This window comes from Rhineura floridana, chromosome 9 (genome assembly GCF_030035675.1).
Source record: "Rhineura floridana isolate rRhiFlo1 chromosome 9, rRhiFlo1.hap2, whole genome shotgun sequence".
In the NCBI taxonomy this organism is placed as follows: Eukaryota; Metazoa; Chordata; class Lepidosauria; order Squamata; family Rhineuridae; genus Rhineura; species Rhineura floridana.
The window spans coordinates 81,392,966-81,416,694 of NC_084488.1; the positions used below are offsets into that span (position 1 = coordinate 81,392,966).

At 41.3% G+C, this 23,729-nt stretch overlaps 1 protein-coding gene and 1 long non-coding RNA gene across 3 annotated transcripts in view; one reads left to right on the top strand and one right to left on the bottom strand.

Moving 5' to 3' along the window:
• LOC133364153 (uncharacterized) overlaps window positions 1-15,998 on the bottom strand; it is a 52,855-nt gene extending 36,857 nt beyond the window's left edge. The window contains exon 1 of one of the 2 annotated variants that reach the window (XM_061584324.1): window positions 15,879-15,998. The gene's annotated coding sequence lies outside the window, so the exon portion shown is untranslated. Of the gene's footprint in view, window positions 1-15,837 lie in introns of both variants that reach the window. The other variant, XM_061584323.1, reaches the window with a different exon arrangement.
• LOC133364154 (uncharacterized) overlaps window positions 1-23,514 on the top strand; it is a 49,617-nt gene extending 26,103 nt beyond the window's left edge. The window contains exons 2-3 of the long non-coding RNA XR_009757850.1: window positions 20,877-20,985; window positions 23,296-23,514. This is a non-coding gene — a long non-coding RNA (uncharacterized LOC133364154). The remainder of the gene's footprint in view (window positions 1-20,876; window positions 20,986-23,295) is intronic.
• Window positions 23,515-23,729: the final 215 nt, after the last annotated feature.

The window sequence follows — 23,729 nt, forward strand, 5'->3', positions numbered from 1 at the left end:
CATTGTGCCCATTAGTTAAGAAATTTGCTGAATTCTCCTGCCTTTTTTCATGTCCTTTTTTCTTACCTTAGAAAATAAACATTAAATAGTATATCACAAGACACTATGATGTCTAAATCATTTTTTGTTTTCTTAGTCATCAGATTGCTAGCATTCATTCTATGGAAGGAAAACTTATGTCCCCACCCCCCAGATTTCTACCCTGCTCACCTCTTCTGCAGAATCCTGTAGTTTTCATGTGTCCAGTGTAAAATCATCACATTATTTTTACCACGCACATTTGTTTTTAATGTAACAAGTGATTCCCATGTACAGTAGGGCCCCGCTTTACAGTGCTTCTCTTTACAGCGATTCGCTAATGCGGCGGCTTTCAATTAGGGAAAGTCCCCGCATTAAGGCGCTTGTTCCATTTTTACGGCGTTTTTTTCTGTCGCGCGCCATTTTGACGTCATTTTCACGCAACACGTCCCATTATTGTCAATGGGTTTCACTTTACGGCAATTTCCACTTTACAGCAGGGGTCCAGAACGGAACCCGCTGTATGAGCGGGGCCCTACTGTATGTAGTCCTAGTACTAGAAAGACTGGGATTCCAACTAAATTCGTTTGTGCCACCTGAAAAGCAACCTTTTCACCAGACTGTGAATGATTGTGACAGCTTATATCCGCCAAGAGATCCCACCCATCACAGAGAACTGCTTGCATTTTATATACCTTGAGTTCAGTTAGAGTGAATTTATCTGTCTGCATGCAAAGCAGGCAGGAAACCTTTTGGGCACTGGACAGGAAATCCTGTGAAAGGCAAATTCTAGAGCTTTTCATTCAGTCACACTTGTTTAAATTCCTTTGGGAAAGGTATATTTTTCACAGCCTTTGGCATCCTGTAAATTCAAGCTGTGGCTATTCATACATACATACAATACTAACTACTGTGGCATGGAAGCCTGTGTAGATTCAATTGTCCCCATGCAATAGAAAAAAGAAAAAAAAGGACTTTATTCAGTCAAGTTTTCTGCTTTCATCTGGGAATGCCTAGGCAAAGCTTTTCTTGCAAATGCAAGCATTTCAGTTAGAAGTATTGATATGTATAAGATAAATTCTTTGAAGAAAACCAATGTTTAAATAAATAAATTTAAATCTTGCAGCTGTCACCAAGCACAATCCCCACTAATAGAAAGCTTATATTTCATCCTTCCCCACAACACACATCCCAAGTAGGGTCTCATATAGTTGGAAACTAGAGAGGAAAAATCCAAAACAAAAAGCAAATGCTTGCTATTTAGTTTGTGACTCTTTGTTCACTTCTTTACATCTTTTGTTTTTTCAGTGAAGCTCTCCTCTTTTCCACTTGTCTCCATTTTAGATCTGATTGTTTATGAGCAAAACCATGATTTCATAAATTCATTTAGCATCATTCCATTCCAAAAGCTTATATTGTCCCAATCCAAAGTCACTTGAGCACACTGGAAAACTGTGCACCAATGGTTGAGCTCAAACATTTTGCCTCTTAACCCTTAGCCAAATAGACATTTAATGCTGTCAGCTCAGGAAGTGCTGATCACTAACTGGGGTGGCATGAGTCTGGCAACCATTTCTCCATTCCCAAAGTCTGCAAGTCATCAACCCTGCCAGAGCTGAACATGTTGATCTCTGAGAGACAGAGGAAGTTGTCTCACACTAAATCAGACCACTGGTTCATCTAGTGGTTACAGTACTCCTAGGACCTGGGAGACCAGGCTTCAAATCCTCATCCAGTCATGAAGCTTGCTGGTGACCTTGGACCCATCACAGTCTCTCAGCCTAATCTACCTCAAAGGGCTATTGTGAGGGTAAAACAGAGAGGGAAGAGAACCATGTATGCCATCTTGAGCTCCTTAGACGAGGAATGGTGTGATAGAAATGTGATAAGAAATAAATAGGCTGGCAGTCACCTGGGTTTCAGACAAGGGTCCTTCTGAGCTCTATCTGGAGATGCCAGAGATTCAACCTGGGACCTCCTGCATGCAAAACATTAATTCTTCTACTGAGCTACTATAGCTCTTCCTTATTTGGCAGTGAACACAGTGCAGGAAGGCTGCATGTGTTCCTCCTCCAGGTACTGGATGAGAGGAGGGTATCTTCCAACACTATTCTTGTGCTTAAGTAGAAGGAAGAATTGAATCAGGAAACTTGTGACACACAGTATGCTCCTGCAGTTTTATCATAAATTTAGTTTTACCCTGAAATCATAAGTGCCATCTGCCAGATCTTACATTACAAGGAAGCTGTGGTCGCCTCTGGCAGATTGTCTTAATCATATACTGCAAAGACTAGGTTTGCCATGAAGATCAGCAAGAACACTGCAGGAGCTGCATGAGGCCCTCATCCTCATTTTATATGGCCCCACCACGACCTGAAGTTTCTTCCTACCGGATCAGGCCAATGACCCATCTAGTCCAGTATCCTGTTCTCACAGTGGCCAACTAGTTGTCCATGGGAAACCCACAAGCAGGACCTGACGGCAAATAGCTCTCTCCCCGTGTGCACTTTCCAGCAACTGGTATTTAGTAAGCACACTGCCTCCACCTATGGAGGCAGAGCATAGCCATCATGATCAGTAGCCATTGATAGCCTTTTCCTCCACCCATTTGTCTAATCCTCTTTTAAAGCCATCCAAGTTGGTGGCCATCACTGCCTCTTGTGGGAGTGAATTCCATAGTTTAACTATGCCCTATGTGAATAAATACTTTCTTTTGTCTGTCTGAAATCTTCCAACATTCAGCTTCATTGGATGTCCACGAGTTCAAGTGTTATGAGAGAGGGAGAAATAATTTTCTTTATCCACTTTCTCCGTGCCATGTATAATTTTACATACTTCTGTAACCTTTCCTCATAGGAGAGTCACTCCATCCCCTTGAACATTTTAGTTGCTCTTTTCCGAAACATTTCCAGTTCTACCATATCCTTTTTGAGGTTAGGCAACCAGAACTATACACAGTATTCCAAATGCAGCCACACAATAGATTTATATAACAGCATTATATCAGCAGTTTTATTTTCAATGCCTTTCCTAATTATCCATAGCATGGAATTTGTCTTGTTCATAGCTGCCACACACTGGGTCAACATCTTCAGCAAGCTATCCACTACAACCCCAAAGTGTCATTCCTGGCTTTTAAAGTGCTTTCGCCTTCTTTTAATAGTTTCAGAACAATTGGAAGGGGCGGTATTTTATCTGATAAAAATAAAATGTTCTTTTTTAAAAAAATTGTTCCCTGTTTGTGTGCCTTGGGGTTCAGATTTTTATTCCCCAGTTGTCTGATACCAAATTGGTGGGCTTCTGCCATGTGTGTGTGTGTGCGTGCATGTAGTCAGAAGAAAGGAATTAATTTCAAATTCTTTTCCAGAACAGTAACTGTATTTATCTGTTGTATGGTTCTTTTTTAAAACAACAACAACAACAACCCTGTGTTACATCAAACCCTATGAAGCTTGCATGTAAGTAGACCTGCCTAGAACTGGGAATTCTAATCTGAGGTACCCATGGTGAAAATTGAAATTGAATGGTCTTTATTCCAGATTAGTTAATTTACAACACTTTTCTTTCCGGCTCCATGCATCACAGGTTCTGGCTCCACCTACTGCTGGCATGCAGCTCCCAACAAATTACCCCCAAGGGAATGTGGCCCTTGACAGAAAAAGGGTTCCCCACAAGACAGTAAACAAACAGTAAAATGTAGGGAGATTTTTTAAAAGTCATTTACACTTAATTTTTATTGTGGGGTGAGGACTTACTGAGAAAAGAACAACAAAAGTCCCTGTGGAATTCAGAACGTGTTGGTTTTAACTGTAGAAAAATAAAATAGCAAATAAAAATAAAATAGTAGTGTAACTGCCATGCACCATCATGGTGAGAGGGCAGGGTGGTGGTAAAGTTAAGGCAATTCAGATACACTGGCGTTTCTACCACTACACCCAAACCACCCTGACCTTCCTGCTGCCCTGGTCCACCCCCTCACTATCCTAGTACATGGCACCAAAGCCACTGCCAGGAGGCCAAATCCATGGTGATGTCCCTCCCTGCTGGCCATGCCACATATTATTTATTTATTTATTTATTTTATATCCTGCCCTTCATCTCAGTAGAAGCCCAGGGCAGCAACAAAACACTAAAAACACTCTAAAACTTCTTAAAAACAGACTTTAAAATATATTAAAATAAAACATATTTTTAAAAAGCTTTTTAAAAAGCTTTAAAAATATCTTAAAAAGTAATTCCAACACAGACACAGAGTGGGATAAGGTCTCTACTTAAAAGGCTTGTTGAAAGAGGAAGGTCTTCAGTAGGCTCCAAAAAGATAACAGAGATGGTGCTTGTCTAATATTTAAGGGGAGAGAATTCCAAAGGGTAGGTGCCACTACCCTAAAGGTCCGCTTCCTATTTATACGGAACAGGCCTCCTGATAAGATGGTATCTGCAGGAGACCCTCACCTGCAGAGCATAGTGATCAACTAGGTATATACAAGGTAAGACAATCTTTCAGGTATCCTGGTCCCAAACTGTATAGGGCTTTGTACACCAAAACCAGGACCTTGAACTTGGCCCAGTAGCTAATATGCAGCCAGTGCAATTCTGTCAGTAGCAGAGTGACATGTTGGTAATACCCTGCCCCAGTGAGCAGTCACACCACCACATTTTGCACCAATTGCAGCTTCCGGACCAACCTCAAGGGCAGCCTCACATACAGCACATTATAGTAATCCAGCCTGAAGGTTACCTGTGCATGCACAACACTGGTCCAGATATGACCACAGCTCTCTTACCAGCCAAAGCTGGTAAAAGGCACTCCTAGACACTGAGGTCACCTCATCCACCCCACCACTGTCCAGGCACCATTCCCGGGCTTGCACGGCCTCTCCTGATACAGATAGATAGATAGATAGATAGATAGATAGATAGATAGATAGATAGATAGATAGATAGATAGATAGATAGATAGATAGATAGATAGATAGATAGATAGATACTGGAATTTCCAGAACTAATTAAAAAGAACTACTAAGAAGCTTCCTTAAACTTAATCAGACCATTGGTCTATCTCAGTTGTTCCCAAACTTTTTTTCTCATGAACTACTTGAATATTGCTGAGGATCTTGGCAGGCCACTTAATGATTTTTTTTTGTCTGTCGTAGCAATTGTAATGCGCTTTGCTAGATGCTGTATCATTTTTAATTGTATTTTAATGGCTTCTTTTATTTCTTGTGCATTGTATATTTCATTGTATTACAATTTTTGAATTCAAACTGTAACACAATATACAATGTATAAGATAAAAAGAAGTAATAATATTCAATTAAAATCTATATGAATATTTAATGCAATGGAGGTACCATTTTTTGCCTTCAACCCTAAATCCCCGAACACATTGTGGTGTGGACTATCTGCATGAAACTCATGGACCACAGTTTGAGAACCCCTGGTCTATCTACCTCGCTTTTGTCTACACTGAGTGGCAGCAGCTCTCCAGGGTTTCAGAGGGAAATCTTTCCTACTCTCAGCTGGAGATGTGAAGAAGCCATCTGCATGGGAAGCATGTGCTCTACCACCGAGCTACAGATCTCCCTAACTGTTTAAGCAGATTTAATAATTAAGTTTTCCTATACTTTGTGTTCCATTTGTGTTCAGTTGGCTCAACTGGACTGATGTTTCATGCATTCTAAGGGTATTATTTTCTTATAATACTTAAAAACAACTAACATTGAATGATATTGGCTTTTAAGATGTGTGGTTCACATTAGATTTCCAAGGTGTATGCATCTATGAAAAGTTTTTATTCCAAACATCTATTTAAGAATGTTCCATATCAACCCATTTATCTAGTTCAGCATCCTGAGTCTGGCAGTGTCTGGATAATACGTGGAGGTGTTGAGTGACTACTGTGATACACTTGGGTAATTGTGTAACGTTATATCATATGGTATAGCAAAGGCTGCTTTTGACTGCTCCCTTGTGTCATTAATTTAGCCATGAGGATGAATAATTGATTTTCCATGCATGAGTTATATTTAGCAATGACTGATATTTCTAAATCTCTACAACAAATATAATTTTATAAGATTGTGATGATGTATTGTTTTGAGTTTGGATCTATGCTATCCTTCTGCTTAAAAATCTTTGTATCGCATCTACACACATACACACACACTTATCATGTGTAAAGGGCTTGTGGTAGGGGTGGGACACCTTAGGTCTGGGGGCAAAATGCAGGTCTCCCAGACCTCTCTATCTGGTCCTCAGGACTCTTCCCAGGCCACAGCTATTTCCTCAACTGTTTTTGCCTGGCTGGAACATGTCCTCGAACTGTGATAATGCTTCTTGCTTGTTTGGACAGAAGATGGAGGGTTGTGTATGGAGTTGGGTGTGTTCGAGTAATGAGTAGGATAGAAACCTCTGACTTTTGTGTGACTGGAATGTAGCCTACTGTACAAACATGAAAGTCACATCCTCTGTCCACTTCTGCCCCTAGTGCAGGCCCCAGAATGTTGACATGAAGAAATGTGGCCGTCGGACTGACAAACGTCCCCCACCCCTAACATATGGCTTACAACCAGTGGCGTCTGATGGCGCCATGTCAGTGGGGCAATGGAATTAGCTCTGGGTTTTAGTCTGAACTTTCAAGGAGTTGTCCAATGTGCTGAAGACAGCCATAATCGTAAGTATACTCTCAATCAGAGTTGTGAACACAAAGAGACAAGTAGAGAGAGAGATAAAGCTGGGAATCGGAGGGCTGCAGTTTAGCTTGACTAGAAGGAAATGGACTTGGGCGTGGCCCACAGAGGATCCATTCTATTGTGTTGGGAACTGCAAACATGGCCTATTGGTTTTGCTGCCTGTTTGGGGGGAATTTTCTTGTTTCCAGTAAGCTTTGCTTGTATATTTGCACATAAAACAAATATTGTAAAGACACAATAAACCTCGAGTGCTCTCTTATCCAAAGAAAACTAAATCCTGTGGCAACAACCCTGGGTTCCTGGAGGCCATCTGGAGAAGTGAGAAGCATGTGATAATATTATACCACAAAATGCATGTTTTGTGACTTGCTTGCTTTCCACGTATTGTTCATGGTTTCTTCAAGTTTCCCCAGGAACTAAGGCTGTGCCTTTGACCTCCAGAACTGTTTCACTGTACACAGTGGAGCCATGGACTGTGTGCATTTATTTATTTATTTTATCCTCTCATGTGCCAACGTTTGCCCTCAGGCAACTTCAATGGAGAAGAAATGTTGTGCGGGTAACATCATAATTTGCTCACTGTATCAACCTGAAGAAACATGTTTCTTTGGAAAGCATTGAGGACTTCTTCAGATCTGGAAAGTAAGACCTTTGAAAAAACACAGAGGTGCTTTCCTGAAAACATGCCTTCTCCCTTTATTCAACAAAAGGCTCAATGAATATTTTCGAAAGCCCTTCCCTTTAGATTATAAAGCTGGGCTAAGTTCTAAACCAAATCCAGCATTGTACAAAATACTAGCAATGGGGGTCAAATTCAGTTCAGTTTGCATACATAGCCAAATCTATCAAATTCACACTTTCCAAAACAATATGAGAATCAAAATACAGCCATCCTTCAAAATTCACAGTTATCCAAATATTGTGCTGCAGTTCACCAATTAAACAATATTTACAAAAATGCATATGTTAAGGAAAAGTGTGCATAAAAATGAATGAGCATACAAAAATTCATTATATGATGAGAAATTGCTTGCAGAAATGTGTACATTAGTCTGCCTACAAACAATGTGTTTATTAGGAGAAGTTTGCCCTAAAAACGCTGGAGAATTTTCATGAGGATTCTTTTTTTTAAAATATCACAAATTACCACAGAAATATGGAGAACTGAATTTGAGATCAGAAAAATGAGAAATGGAGAGGACTGAAATTGACAGATCATTCCCTTCCTACTTGAGAGGGATTCTCTGACTTAGGCGAGGGGTTCATAAAAGTGCAAACGGAAGGGGAATGGAAGCCCTCTGTTCTCTTGTTTGAGTAGGGCCCATCATGCAACTTGTGTAAATTTGCTCTCTACCTGCTTCTCCAATTGACTCAGGAAAAGACTTTTGTTCAAATGTTCTTCTGTGGGTTGTTTTTGTTTTTGTAAAGGGAAGTAATGCATGTTTCAGAGTTGCCACATTGGTGCTGTTGCTTTCATTAAAGGCGGAATTTATTTTGTAATTGTGAGGTTGCCATGGTAATTGCTGATTGCTTGGAGGTAATTACTTTAGCAAATTCTCATGTAGCTAATCAGCATATGAGACAGAGTACACTAGGGTAGCCTTTAGTATGTACACTGCAGTTTCAGAAATTTATTTGTTTTGAGAGAGAGTGAAAGAGTGGGGGCAGGGCGGGCGGGGAGCTTTGAATGGATCACAATTTTTGTTTAAGTTATTTGGCTACTATAAGTCAACATTTGATTCTCTTTTAAATGACTAAGGCTGCAATCCTAACCTTGGCTGCCTGGCAGGGCTTAATAGAGCGGCGGTGCTGCTGCTGCATTTGCAGCCCTGCCAGTACATGTGTCTCAGAAAATATCCCTTCAAAAATCCACAATGTAGAAGAGACTGTTTGCTCTTCCTGTTCGCCTCCAGTTTGCACTTGCTTGGCCTCTCCTATATTGAACACATACACGTGAACACCCATTTCATTGGGTGCCAGGATGGGACACCCTTCCATTCTGAACAGGAGGGGAGAGATGCAAAGAGCCATTCTCTGTGAACATAGTGGTGGTTGATGAAGGTGCCTTTTTGCAATTCCTGCCTCTTTTTCTGTTCTTTTAGACGTGGCAGCCATTTTGTGCCACATCCCAATAGGAGTCATTTTGTGTTATGCCACTCACTCTCACACACACGCACACACCACAGCCACCACTTTGTGAATGGTGCAGATGACATTTTCTCAGTACCCAAATGTGCCCACTAACCCCAAAATATTGGTAACCCTGGCTTAAGATGTTGAGAAAAACCCTCTTTGGAGGAGGCTGCTCCTTCCTAGTTTGGCCCCAACTCTACCATTTTCGGCTCCTGCATCAGAGGAGCTGTACCAAAGTTGGAGTGGTTCCAGCATAATTATATTCCTCCTGACATGTCCAGTACCCGATCACCTCCAAGATTTGCTGGCACAGGAGACTCGGTCAAGATCCTAATGTCATCTAGCCAGTGTAATTCTTGCTCTGAAAATGTCCTGTAGAGGCACAGAGGCACAGAGTAGTGAACAGAGGGGTATTTGTGCTTGCTGGATCCACATGCCAACCTTGTTTTTCCCCCCTCCACACACACACACTGCACAGACATACACCCACACACACACAGAGAGAGACACAAATTCAGCAGTGTGCTCCAATTATTTTTTCCCTCAGAACTGCAGAGAAATCAATTCAAATTCTGGAAGGTACTTTTTTTGGAATGTGCCTTTCTGTTGCCCTGAAATTAATCTCTCCCTCATTTTCTCTGTATTGCATAACTCTTTATGTAATACAGTTCTTGCCAATGCCAGAGGTGATGGCTGTTCCCAAAGTACAATACTTTGCATTCCATAATAGTTACACTATTTTTAAACATGCTGGCCAATTACAAAAAGCAGGTATATGACTAAGTGTAACCACATATTGCTGGGTACATGATTAGAGCAAATGAAACTCTTAATCCGTGTGGACAAGCTTAGGAAGATGAGAGAATGTCAATTTATATTCATGTTCTAAGAACACACCTGCCCCGGAGCACAAAAGCTAGATCCAAACTCATAGGCAGCAATTCAGGCCAAGGGATGACTATGCTTGGTCCTCTAATTCTTACAGAACTTATGAAAATCAAGGAAACATTCACAGGTCCAAACTCAACTACATCAGTCACAACTTAAGATGGGCATTAGAAGATGGTCACACATCATTTCCTCTAATAGCAAACTCAGATGATGAGTGCTGACCAGCTTGGAGTTAAGATGGAGCCCAAGGTTTACAGGAGTACAAAACATATTTTAAAAAAATACCGAAGGGGATTCCCCATCCCCACAAAAAAAGAAATCCCCAATGAATACTGAACATGATGTAAAACCATGTAGTAGCATCCAACGGGGCTGCGTGAGTGGGGCGGCATTGCTTTCCCGGCTTCCCAACACTGTGGACCTTCATACTTAGAAGGGGAGGGGTGAGGCGTGGAGAGCTCAGTGCAATGTGGCAGGTGGCAGCAGGAGCATCAGATTGGACTCTCTGCACCTCCCACCTCTCCCTCCTGGTAAGCAGTAGTGACATGTGGTGCTGGGAAGCCAGGAGAAAAATGCAGCCCCACCTACACAGCCCTGCTGTCAGCTACTGCAACCATGGAAAGTTGAATGTTTGTTGGGGAGAAAATGGGGGAAGAGAGAGGAATACCCTGCATGAAAGAAATGGTTTTCTGGTCTACACAGGAGCACTCCTGCAAGCAGGTGAGGATGCACTGCAATATTTTGATGCAGGTTTCGCTACTTGGCATACTAGCGCCAATTTGGGCTTTAATGTCTGACCTGCAGACATTCTTTGGGAGTGTAATATGACTTCCTTGGTCCTATTGTAAAGGAAATTAAGCTATCTTTACCAATACCTATTTCTCTAAACAAAAAGAAAAGAAAAAGAATGTCTTTTTAAATAATGCTTTAGATCCTTCATATACATTAGGCTGGAAATGACACACCATTAAGTTAAGTGAAGGGCATGTCATGAATAATTTCCTCCTCATTTTATGCTGTCATTCTTCCTTACAGCTCTGAACACGGGGCCTGTCAGGTCCAATCAGTTGTGTTGGGTATACGATGCTTGGCTGTATTTTTGCTGGGTAATGTTAGTAGTCATCCGATTAAAGAAATCTCATTGAATTAATCATATTAATCAATTGATTAATCAATTGATAAAATTAGCATATGAATAAAACAATTGATCCAAATGGAAAGGGGAAAACAGTTTTTAATTATTTTTAGAAGATACCTTCTTGCAGTAGGCAGCATCTAAAAAGAATGTTTCTTTCTTGCTTGTGAGAGAAAGGTTAGCAATATGATCATGTTAGAACAATTTATAGGAATTCTGCTTCTTCACGCTTGTTTCTGCCAGAATCTTAACACCTTGGAATACCATAATTACTTCTACAGAAGCTTATGCGTTGGCAGAATCCCACAATCCCTTCCATCCACTGAGGTAACGTGGGGAGGTTCTCTTGCATGACCTGCCCTCATCCAAGGTATGGCTGGATGAGCCTATTTCCATCCATGCAAATTTTGTATATCTCTATCATAGGTCCCTTCAGTCCCATTTTTTGCAGTTTTTAAAAAATGCATTAAAATCACATTTAAATTGTACACATTTTGTATGCATTGTTCCTCTAAAATACACATTTTTGTATGCTTTCCAAGGCATTACTCCCTAAAATATGCATTTTGTATGAGAAAATATGCATTTTTAAAAAACCACAACTGCATTGCAAACTTTGGAGAAGCCTGTAGTGCAATTAATAGCTGCATTCTGGTCCACATACAGGGCTGGGGTATTTGTATTAAGTCAGTTCACTTCAAAGTGCAGGAAAAAAATGAAATGGACTGCCTTGAAGCTGATCCCAACTTATGGGGACCCTATGAATAGGGTTTTCATGGTAAGCGGTATTCGGGTGGGAGGGTTACCACTGCCTTCCTCTGAGGCTGAGAGGCAGTGACTGGCCCAAGGTCACCCAGTGAGCTACATGCTTGTGTGGGGATTCGAACTCTGGTCTCCCATGTCGTAGTCCAACACTCTAACCACTACACCACACTGGCTCTCAAGAACAAAGACATTTATCCTCCATCTCTAGATGTGGCTGGCAAGAATGCAAGAGAAGACTTCTCTGCTGCAGCATCCTTTGGAACTCCATGCCAAAGGAAATCCATATTGCTACTCTTTTCCCAGGACTTTGGCCTGACAGCTGAATAATGATATTCTGTTTTTGTTGTTCTAATGACCGTAATTTTTTGGAAATTTTCTTGGCTGTTGTGTTGGTTTTAAATTTGTTAAAACAAGTGGTGAAAGAATGAGCAGTTAACATGAGAGTTTAAATTATCTCAAACATTTATGTGAACACTTCTTGTGACAATTTACTGTTGCTTTGCTATTAGCCTCAAGGGTGAAAATCACCTTCGTAGGGGCCATGACCAACTTACAACTCATACATTGAATGCATTGAACTCATACTCTGCTACTAAAACACTGATTTTAAGCTATTTTTTTCACTGATGAATTACTAATTTAGTTTTCATACTGTATCTAAGATTGGACTTAATCCTATTTTTAAAAAATTAGAATGTAAATGTTGTTGATATAGTACTTCTAAATGTAGCATTTATGCCCCATGACATGAATATTATGGGATCCCTCAGGGATCCATTCTGCTCCCCATATTGTTCAACATTTACATTGAAGGCACTGAATGAGGTCATTAGAAGATATGGAGCTGGCGATCACTGACACCCAGCTCTCTTTTCCAGCTGAGTCAGATGAGGCAGAAGAAGTTCTGATTCAGTGTTTTGGGGGCAGTAATGGACTGGGTGACAACAATCAATAAATTAAAACCCAATCAACAAGATGGAGGTGCTGTTAGTGGGTGGTTATCTATCCAGGGAGTGGTGGTCAGCCATCACTGAAGGGGATTGCACACTCCTTAAAGCAGAGATGGGGAACCGGTGGCCCTCCAGATGTTGCTGGACTCCAGCTCCCATCAGCCTCAGCCAACATGGCTAATAGTCATCGGTGATGGAAGGTACAGTTACGCAATACATCTGGAGGGCCACAGGTTCCCCATCCCTGCTTTAAAGGATCAGATAAGATTTATCACTTAGGGCTCAAGTAGCTTCAATGGCATGCAAAACTTTCTATCACTGGAGGCTGATACATTAACTTTTTCTGGGACAAAGATCAGTTGGCCAGTCATTCCCCTGGTAACTTACAGGTTGGAACACTGCAGTGTGTTTTACATGGAACTATCACAGAAGTCAGTTTGGAAACTGCAGCTACTCCAGATCACTGTGGCTGAACTGCTAACAGGAACTGGGCAATAAATCCTGTTTTGGAACAAATCTACTAGCTCCCAGTAAACTTCCAAACTCAATTCAAAGTTCTCACCTAAACCTCTACAGTCATACATGGATTAAGACCCGAATACTTGTTGGTGTGCCTTCTCCTACATCAGCCTGCCCATCCACTCAGATTGTCATCTGAGATTTTCTTTCAGATCCTCCAACATCTGAAGGGTGGCATGCAGTGATCAGAGGAGGTGTTGTTTTCAATGGTGGCTTTTTACCTTTGGAATGCCCTCCCCAGTGTGGCCCACTGGTGCGCTTGTTACTATATTTAGACACCAGGCAAAAACATTACTGTTTTCCTAGGTTTTAAAAACTGCTAATATCTGCATTTTTAGAGCCATTTTGATTTTACTGTGTTAAAATGCATGAAGAGAAAATTCTCTTGTGCCTCAGTTCTACTAAATGCTTCATACATTACAGTACATATTGCAAATGTGGACATCATCTTGCTGAAGCTAAGTAGGTCAGGGTTTGACAAGCACTTGGATGGGTGACTGCCTGGGAACCACATATATGCCACTTTGGTGATAGAAGGGTGGGATGCAAATATAAGTAATAAATAAAATGTGGGTTGTCTTCTTTTTCAGACTTATGCCCCATGCTGCCACTGAAAAACCTCCCTATCTAATCGAAGGCTAGTTCAAGACACATGTGCCGTGGCTTTCTTTCTGATGGGTTATCAGCTACTATCATACCTTTTCCACATTTTTTTCTGTAAATTAAAATGACTTGCTAAATATATGTATTAAATGTTAGCTTTTTATCCATTGTGAAAGTAGCTTCATTCCAATACCCCTGTGAGTAAGATCAAGCCATCATGCATATGATGAAATAGGCACCCTTTCCATGTTCTGTTATACTTCACATGTACATAGCAATAATCTAATTCTAAAGGAACATGACCAGGTCCGCAGCCTTGGGGTTGTTCTTGATTCCAAGCTGTCCATGGAGGCTCAGATTTCGGCAGTGAGCCGGGCAGCTTGGTATCAATTACACCTCATTCGTAGACTGCAGCCCTACCTTCCTGCTCATCAGCTCACACTGGTGGTACATGCCCTGGTCACCTCTCGGTTGGATTACTGTAATGCGCTCTACGTGGGGTTACCCTTGAAAACGGTCCGGAAATTACAACTTATACAAAATGCTGCGGCTCGACTACTTACAAACTGTCGCCGCCGGGAACACATCACTCCAGTGTTGTTCGACCTACACTGGCTTCCAGTTATTTTCCGGGCCCAATTCAAGGTGTTGGTATTAACCTTTAAATCCCTATACGGTCTCGGCCCAGTTTACCTGATGGAGCGCCTCCAGCGCCACCAACCATGCCGCCCAACAAGATCAGCCACACAGGACCTTCTCTCAATCCCGCCAACTAAAACAGCTAGGTTGGCAGGGACAAGAGAGAGGGCATTTTCAGTGGCGGCCCCCACTCTCTGGAACTCCCTCCCGTATGACCTTCGGCATGCCCCTTCCCTGAATGTATTCCGCCAAGCTTTGAAGACCTGGCTCTTCAGACAGGCCTTTGGGACTTACGGGGAGAGTTAAATTTTTACAACGAATAGCCTACTACTCTGTACTGGAATTGTTTTATTGTTATATTGTATTTTATGATGTATTTTATTATGATGTAATGTATTGTTGTTAAATTGTACGTCGCCTAGAGTGGCCATTGGCCAGATAGGCGACCCACAAATTAAATTATTATTATTATTATTAAAGAAGATTGCCTGGTTTAAATAATTTTCTCCATACTGCACTGGGAGCTAATGCAAATGACACTGCCAATATGGTGAAAGTGGTCTGAGTCAATCTATGTCGCTGTAAAGCCCATAGTGAGATTTCTGTATGGTGGATTCACTGCATTCCCAGATCTCAGGGCCCCACTTATATGCACAAATGTCCTAAATCTGTGGTGACCAAGCTACAATTTGAGCACAGTGAACTAAAGAGGTTGCAGCTTAGTGGAAGACCCCATGCTTTGAATGCAGAAGGTCCCAGTCTCAGTCCCCCATACCTCTACTGAAGGGATTAAATAGTGAGCCCTGCAAAAGACCTCTGCTTAAGAACTGAGAGGGCTGCTACTAATCAGAGCAGAGGAGAGGTAGACAGACCTCATGCTTGTCAGATCTGTTTTGTTTTTTACTAGAATTCCAAGATCTATCAATCAAAGCTGAATGCAAGAGACATAGAATTAAAGAACAAGCTGTCTCTGAGCACATTCGGAGCCTTGCGGGTTTTTCCTTTCCAGTTCCAAAACTGATATTTCACACGAAAGTCCACTCCAGGCTAGCTGTTTCCATTTCAGCAGCCTGATTTAGGTGGGGAAAGCCCTTTTGTTGCTGCCATTGTTGATGTATTACAAATCACTCAGAGATCTACCAGTAGATCCCAGTGTACCAATGGATACCAATCTACCTACTTCCCATCCCTGGAGTAGTCCATACCAATGGTAGCTTCATGTGTTCACATAACAAAGTGATCAGACAAGCCACTTCCCAGCTGCTGAACCTAGGCAAACCACCTTAGCAACAGCCATTCCACACATTATGTGAGGCATGCCACTATAGACTGCGGGTTATATTTCTGAATGCCTTTCCCACATAAATTGCTCCCTTCATTTAGTACATGAAATCAAACCTTTCTCCTCAGCATATTAGCTTTACCACATTGAAGAAGTGTGTTGTTGTTTTATCACCAAGGAAAATTCAAAAACAAGACACACTCAACTCACTTGCAGTCTGAAGTGATACAGTCCAGAAGAGTTCCCCTCACCTCCATTCTACATCATGTGTAGAACACCTCACAGACTGAGTTAAACAGCATCTCACTATGCAAAAAGAGTCAAGTGAACTAGCCCAGTGATTCTCACAAGCTGAGCTCTTTCCTCCTCATTCCGTTTTGGCAGCAATATAATCAGATCACTTCCTCGTTTAACTTGTGTATAAACAGTGACCCTGTTTATACTTCCCAGCAATCTTTCCTCTTAGTAGCAGGATTACTAATTGCTGGTTTACAACTCTTTCCTCCCTGAAGCTGTAGGACCAATGGAATTTGGCTCTCCACCAGATTTCGACGTGCAGGAGACAGACATTTCCAGTTCTGCTCCACCCTCGCCAAAGTGAAGCGGAGGCAAGAGAGAGAGAGAGAGATGTTTTGCTGCTCAGGCATACACAGACCATTGTTTATACAGCTGATTTGTTGACAGCACACTCACACAAGAATGGAAGTTCAGAGGGTGACCTGGCTCTCTAATCTCTGTTAATGTTTATCTAAAAACAGAATGATGGATTTATTGATGCATCCCTAGCCTTGTAAAGTTATGTGTGGTTTCCAGTAGGAAATTGTTTATTAAATGTTCAGCTAAGGCTGGCCTGACTTTATCTGGAGGCAAATAACATACTGTTGTGTGTTTGGTGGAACTTGACTTGCCAAATGTTGGCTAGACCTACATTATGGAGTTTGTATCTGGAGGATTGTCATTATGGAGAAAACACAGCTCTGTGCATTGGAAAGGGGTAGATTTGGGTATCTGTCACCATCAGGGATGGATGAACTCAGATTAATTCAAATTATCCAAGATCATCCACACACAAAAATCAGAAGATCTTGGATCATTTTTCCAAGCAAATCCAAGGCCTGAAAAAATGGGGCTCCTATCAGTGTCTTAAATCTGCCCTTATTCATTGTAATAGAGTGAAATCACTTCATTGCATTGAATAGGGGCAGATTTTAGCAGCTGCAAGGACAAAAAAAGGAGGGGTTATGTTGCTCCCTTGAATTGCATAGTGGAAGAAGCCAGCAATTCTTCTTCACCTTGGATTTCAATTGAAGCTGGAGAAGAATTCAGGGATATTTAAAATTTCCCTCTACTTTGAGATGGACTTTTATGAGGTCCCAAAGTTATCTTCTGAGCCCTGCTTGAGAGAATACCAGCATTTCTTCTACCAGTACCTATTTGTGATTGGATTGGATTAGATTAAGGAAAGCAAATAAGGAGGAAAGCACCTCACAACTACAGCCAAAACTGCATTACATCACTTCCATAGTCTTTCCATTGCTACAATCATCCTGACTTCCAGATATAATATCTGTAAAGCTGTATGTGCATTATCTAGGACCCTGCAAAAAAGCAGGGTCCCTGATCATGAGTCAAGAGAATCAAGATTCGTATTCATGTATAAGATGTTTGCATGGAGGCTCTATACGTGCAGAGCCTGTGCACGGAGATGATAAATGCATAGAGGTCAGGAGTAGATAAGGAATTATGCACTTCATGTGTTCACCCTGCAGTTTCTGACTATGTAAACAAAAAGAGCTGAAGCCAATCATATCTCCTCAAATGTGCACAAAGTCCAAGGAGTCTCTGCTAGTTTTTTTTTTTCAAAGCATCTCATTGCCCAGGGCTAAATCCAGGGCTAATTTCCTCAACAGTGTCTGGAGTCAAGCACTCTGCAGAAACAGCAATTCCAGCACTACAACTGTGGCATATCATTTAAAGAAGCTTAAAATGAAATTGGCTGGATGGTGATTTTGAAAGCAAGGCCTTTCCTGTCTAAAGCAACTCTCTCTTTCTCACAAAACTTTGTTTTCAAAAGCAAACACAATGTACTGCTCAGGGAATTTCTTTACACGTGAATTCAAAACCATTGTAAAGATAATCAGAGAGAAGTCAGGTTGCTTACAGCAAAGCTTTCATAAGGCTCACAAATGGGTTATTTTAATCTTCTAAAGCGTCTCTATCAGTACTTCCCTTCCTCTTAGCAATTTGGACCAGAATGACAACAGTAATTGGAGGATGAGTCACTGGATACACAGTAGGTGAGACATCACCAGAAAAAGGCCAAGAAATAGCATTTTTAAAAGAAAGACTTGATTTTATTTTGCCTCTGGGCTTGTATCTGTCTACTTGGAAGCATTTATACTGGCGCCATTCGTGCCAGGATTGCTAAGGGTCTGTTAGCATTTCCATTAGAATTTTTGTTTGTACCATGATATACAAGTCATTATCAATAGTTTTTCTATGAACTGTTCCTTGACCAAAAGGCAAAAAACACAAAAAGCTGTGTTTCTGATTTACATTTCTGATATCAGATTAAAAACAATCTTAAGTGTGTCTGCTCAGAAATAAGTAATGTTGTGTCCAATGTGTTACACCACCAGTGTCTTACCTTAGGCTGCAATCATAGGATACCTGGGATCATAGGATACCTGAAAGACTGACTTATCCCTTATATACCCAGTCAATCACTGCACTCTGCAGGTGAGGGCCTCCTGCAGATACCATCTTGTCAGGAGGTCCATTCTGCACAATGTAGGAAACGGACCTTTAGTGTGGTGGCACCTACCCTGTGGAACTCCCTACCCTTAAATATTAGACAGGCACCATCTCTGTTATCATTTTGGCACCTATTGAAGTCCTTCCTCTTTCAACAAGCCTTTTAAGTTGAGACCTTATCCCAGTTTGCTTCTGTGTTGGAATTGCTTTTTAATATGTTTTTAAACCATTTTTAAAGATGTCTTCAAAGCTTTTAAAAATGTTTTTAAAGTTGTTTTGTTTTAATGTATTTTAAAGTCTGTTTTTATGATGTTTTAAAGTGTTTTTACTGCTTTTGTTAGCCGCCCTGGGCTCCTGCTGGGAGGAAGGGTGGGATATAAAGCAAATAATAAATAAATAAATCCTATGTCCACTTACCTAAGAATATGCCCCTTTGAACTGATTTACTTCTGAGTAGCCATGCATGTTTCCTTTTGCTTAGCAGATTATCATTATCATCATCATCAACATCATCATCCAACAACAACAATTCAGATTAATATATGTTTTCTTTAACATATAAACATGTTTTGCACTGACTCAGTAATCTTCCTCCTCCTCTAATTTTATTAGGCATAGCATATAATATGTAGCAATGTGGGATTCAATCAAGATAATATCACACAACACACTGCTGCTGCTTTACTTGTAGCAGTGGTAGTAATGGGAGTTGTGGTAGTAGTGGGTGAGGTTACAGTGTATTTTGATGCTCTGCTCAATATCTATTTGATAATATATGGTATGATATGCAGCTTAATCCAGAACCATGCAAACAGGGATCTACAATTTTTGGCTGATTGTACCGGCCAAACAGTTTAGCCACCATAGCCTTATTTGGCCCTATGTAGGAGTACAACACCAACCTACCCCTGCAGGAAAGGGTAGTTATTGCCAGTTAGACCACTCTGACCACCAGCCACCTCAGAAACAAGGTGACCAAGTAGCCTCCAGTCTTCTTTCCAACGTTGAGGTTGGAGAGGGTGCAGAGATTATGGCACAATGTCTGGGATGATCATCACCCATCTCTATAGCTCTTAGGTAGGGCAGAATGCTGATCTTCCCGTCACACTTGCCATGGTGACTAAAAATGTAGAAGCTGGCATGCAACCCCACATGCACTGATGCTTGTGTGAAGTGGTTTTTAAGCCCTGTGCAGTAAACCAAATGGGGTATAGTCAGCATGTGGAGGCGTGGCAGGGATTGTGCTTTGTGACCCCACTCTTGATCACCATACATTGATCCTGCTGTCTGCACAGATTCTCTGTACATACATGCTATATGTGCATAGTCTCTCACTGTGCAATGAATTCCCCTGCATTTCACAGGATTCCAGAGCACCCTAGCAGAGCCCTCAAACATAATACATGATATATACCAGTCGATCACTGCGCTCTGCAGGTGAGGGCCTCCTGCAGATACCATCTTATCAGGAGGTCTGTTCTGCACAACATAGGAAACTGACCTTTAGTGTGGTGGCACCTACCCTGTGGAACTCCCTACCCTTACATAATACAGTCTCTGTCAAGGATGGGGAATCTAACAATTTGGGTTGCTCTAAATTTCTCATATTTCCTTTCTTAAACTCAGCTCTCCACATTTCCACATCACTTTGCAATTTTTTGAAAAAATCCTCATGAAAATTCAACAGCATTTTAGTGTGAATTTCTCCAAATATACATATTTTGTATGCAATTTTGCCCAATATACACAATTTGCAATGCATATTTTCCCTAACAATGCATTTTTGTATGCACACTTTCCCTTAGTATATGCATTTTTGTACACATTTCTTTGCTGGAGAACTGCATTGCAAAATTCAGAGAAGTGTGAATTTCAAAGGGTGGCTATGTTTCAATTCACATATTGTTTCAGAAAGTGCAAATTGGGTAGATTCACCTTTAAATGCAATCTGAATCAGTTTCTCCCCTGTCCCTAGTCCCTGTGTAGAAGAACTCAATCAAAGTCTGGAAGTCAAGGTTTAGGTTAGTGGGTGTGATCCTGCCCCACCACCACATGTTTACTCTTCTGTTTTGGTTGACTGAACAAGGCTGTAGTCACTACACATAATGTTCAGGACTAACCACTGGTACAGTCTTTATTGTAGCAATCCCTACAAATAATTGCTTCTTCTTTCCTCTGAAGAGGAAAATTACATTTCTCACACTGAACATATCCAAAGTCATTCTCATTTTTACCTTGCTCATCTTCACATTGACCAAGACAGAGGTCACTGACATTTCTGTTTTCTGAATGGGAAACTGAGAGATAGGTATTTGGCCATAGTCACAGGGGGGGGGGAAGCTACATGTAAGTAGTCAACTTGGTAGAGCAGGGTAACATCAACAGACCAGACTCATGCAAGATAGCAGGTCCTCTTCCATGAGCAGGAAAATAGGAAAGTTGTTATTCTCAGATGACATTACAGTTCATTCTTTTTGTCACTTTTTCTTCCAAAGAAAATGTCACTAAGATGATACACACAGTGTCTCTGCTCCAGATGAAGAATCAGATTTCTCCTGATGAAAAATTGGGGATATTGCACAATTTATGGTCACCACATGGAAGGTGAGCTAAGTCACTCCTTGTGGCAATTGCTGTGGAGCTATCCACCAGGACATAGTTCACTCCACAAATCATCTAATATTCCTCAGGTTATCCAAATAGTCGAAGAAAAAGGTGCATAGTGGTGTGAAGAAGTGTACCCAACCTGCATATTCAGTATTCATACATTTCACTGTACAACTTAATGCATCCTCCGCTTGCTGGCTATACTGTGTGTCTCGGCCCTGAGATCTTACGGTGCTCACTGTCAACAAGTCCAGTACACAGCTCAACATACCAGCTTAGAGAGATGCCTTTGAAGATCGTAGCCTAAATGGGAAGTGTCTAAAGAAATGTAACATTTCTTTCCTTATATGAGCAAAGTGAATTTGGCACTGAACTGATAAATGTCAATGAGAGGGGAAGGCAGGGAGAGATGAACCTGCACGGACTAGCACCAAACACAATAAACAGCTCTCGGAAGTAGTTTCATCAGTTTTTATTCCCCTTGAGGCATCAGGGAAAGAAGAAACAGAGAAGTGCAGGTTGAGCAACGAGGTGCAGGCATACATAACTGAATATTTTAGATGTAGACCTTTAGATGTAGAATATGTAGAAGGCATATTTCGTGCCTTCTGGAGAACATCACTTTTAAGTGCCGGTTCTTTTCTATCTTCCTTGGCTGTATCTCCCAACTTGCCTTTGGCACCAGCTTGAACTTGGAGAGCTCTTTCTTGAAATAAAACAAAATTAATTAGAGCATCATACAGGCACAGGCATGCAAAACAAGGAGCAGGGGTCCTGTAGCTGGCACCTTCAGAAAACATTTAACTATAGATCTCTTGATTTCAGAGAGAGGCAATATATTGCCTTCTGTCTGAAAGGTGTCACTCTTAGGCTGTTGGCCCCTTGCTTCTGTTTTACCACAATCATGGTCCACAAATTGCCAATTTCTCATGTCCTTTAACTTTCACTATGTTTCACAAATAAGACTAAGTAAGATTAGAAGGAAGTCAAATATCAGCATCCATTAAATCAAGAACTCTCACCTATGTCACCTTTTCCTCTGCCTTAAATGTCAAACAACCCATGGGAAGCCCCTAATCTAGATAGAACATTACCTCTGGGAAGTCCATATCTCCATGGCAGAGCATTGGACAAGCTACTGGTGCATCTCCCCAAAACTAGTAATAGTCAAGATGAGGGACAAAGGATTAAGAACAAGGTCAAGCTTCAAATCATAGGATGAAAGTGCTGGTGTTTAGCAGCCATGTGGTCTGTCCGATCATACGGACAGACTACTTTTGTAATGGCTCAAGCAGTGACTTTTGCCTCAGTAGCTGTAGCAAAATCCTATTCCTAGCAAGTGGGGCAGAACAAGCTGACTTTGCCCTATTTACCAGGAAAAATCCCCCACCCTTTCTCTTACTATACTAGCCTCCATAGTGCCCATGGTTCATAAGGTGCTACACAGGAAACAAGGCAACACACTTTGCTTCAATGTATTTCGGACCACTACTCTAACCCATATATCATAGAGACAGATATATAGATACAAAGGTCATTCTCAGTCACATAAGCCTTTTCTATCTTTTACTGTGGTGTACTGATTATAATACAGGATTAGCTAATGCTGTGTCCTCCAGATGTTGTAGGACTGCAATTCCCATCATTCCAGACCATTGGGCATGCTGCCTAGGGTTGCTGGGAGTTATAGTTCAACTACTTCAGGTTGGCTGTCCCTGTTACAACACTATGAATATAGATTCTCCTCCATATGTTGTTCAGAAGATATTACTTCTAAACATAACATAGCCATAATGTCCTAATCTATGGAAATGTCTCAAAGACTTAGACCCAAGATGGGTACACTTTCTTTACGATGGTGCTCTTAGGCAAGTGCACTGGTGCAGCAGGGGTTTGTCCCAGCAAGCTTCCCTGAATCAGCCAATAGTTAAAAATGACTACAAAATCAAGATCAGGAAGGAACTTGACTGGCAATTTGCTACAGAGACAGATAGAATTTTGATGAAATTATAATAAAACAAAATCTGAGTTAGAACTTTGACTGCAAATATTCAAATACGTAGCTTCCTTATTTGGCATTTTTACCATATTCCCAACTTTGGCCAGTGTGCAAACGCCCTCCCCCACTCATGCACACACCCAGTCCTACCAGAAAGAAGAGAGCCAAGCCATTATGCAACAGCTTACTCAAATTAGGCAGTACATGGCAACACGGGGGGAAAAGGTAAAAGAAAAATGTCATTTCTCTTCAGGAAGAAAATCACCCCCTTCTAAATTGAACATGCATTATTATTTTTACTTATTTAGGGCATAAACCGGGCTGGGAAGAGTTGGATGTGGTGGATCCCCAGCTGATTCGGCAGGCTCCCGGCGCTTTCTAGTCCCTGTGCACAGCTTCCGGCTGAGCTGGCCTTCAGTCAACCCAGAGGCTCCTGAATGGCAATTATATGTGCTGAAACTTTACACTGGCTTATCTTCACCATTTATGCTGGCTTCCCCTGAGTTGGATTGCTCTGTAGTCTAACACTGTCCCCACACTTCTTATTGAAGCCCACCTCACATTCAAAGAGCCATTGCACTACAATGTGACCTACGTTTGTCTGGGACTCTGTTTCTATAGCATAGTTAGCCTAAAAATTAATCCAACATTGGCCTTAAAGTCTCACTGCTTCTCATTACACAAACACTGAATTTGCTACTTTGGTTCCTCATTATACCGAAAAAATTAAATAAAAACATGC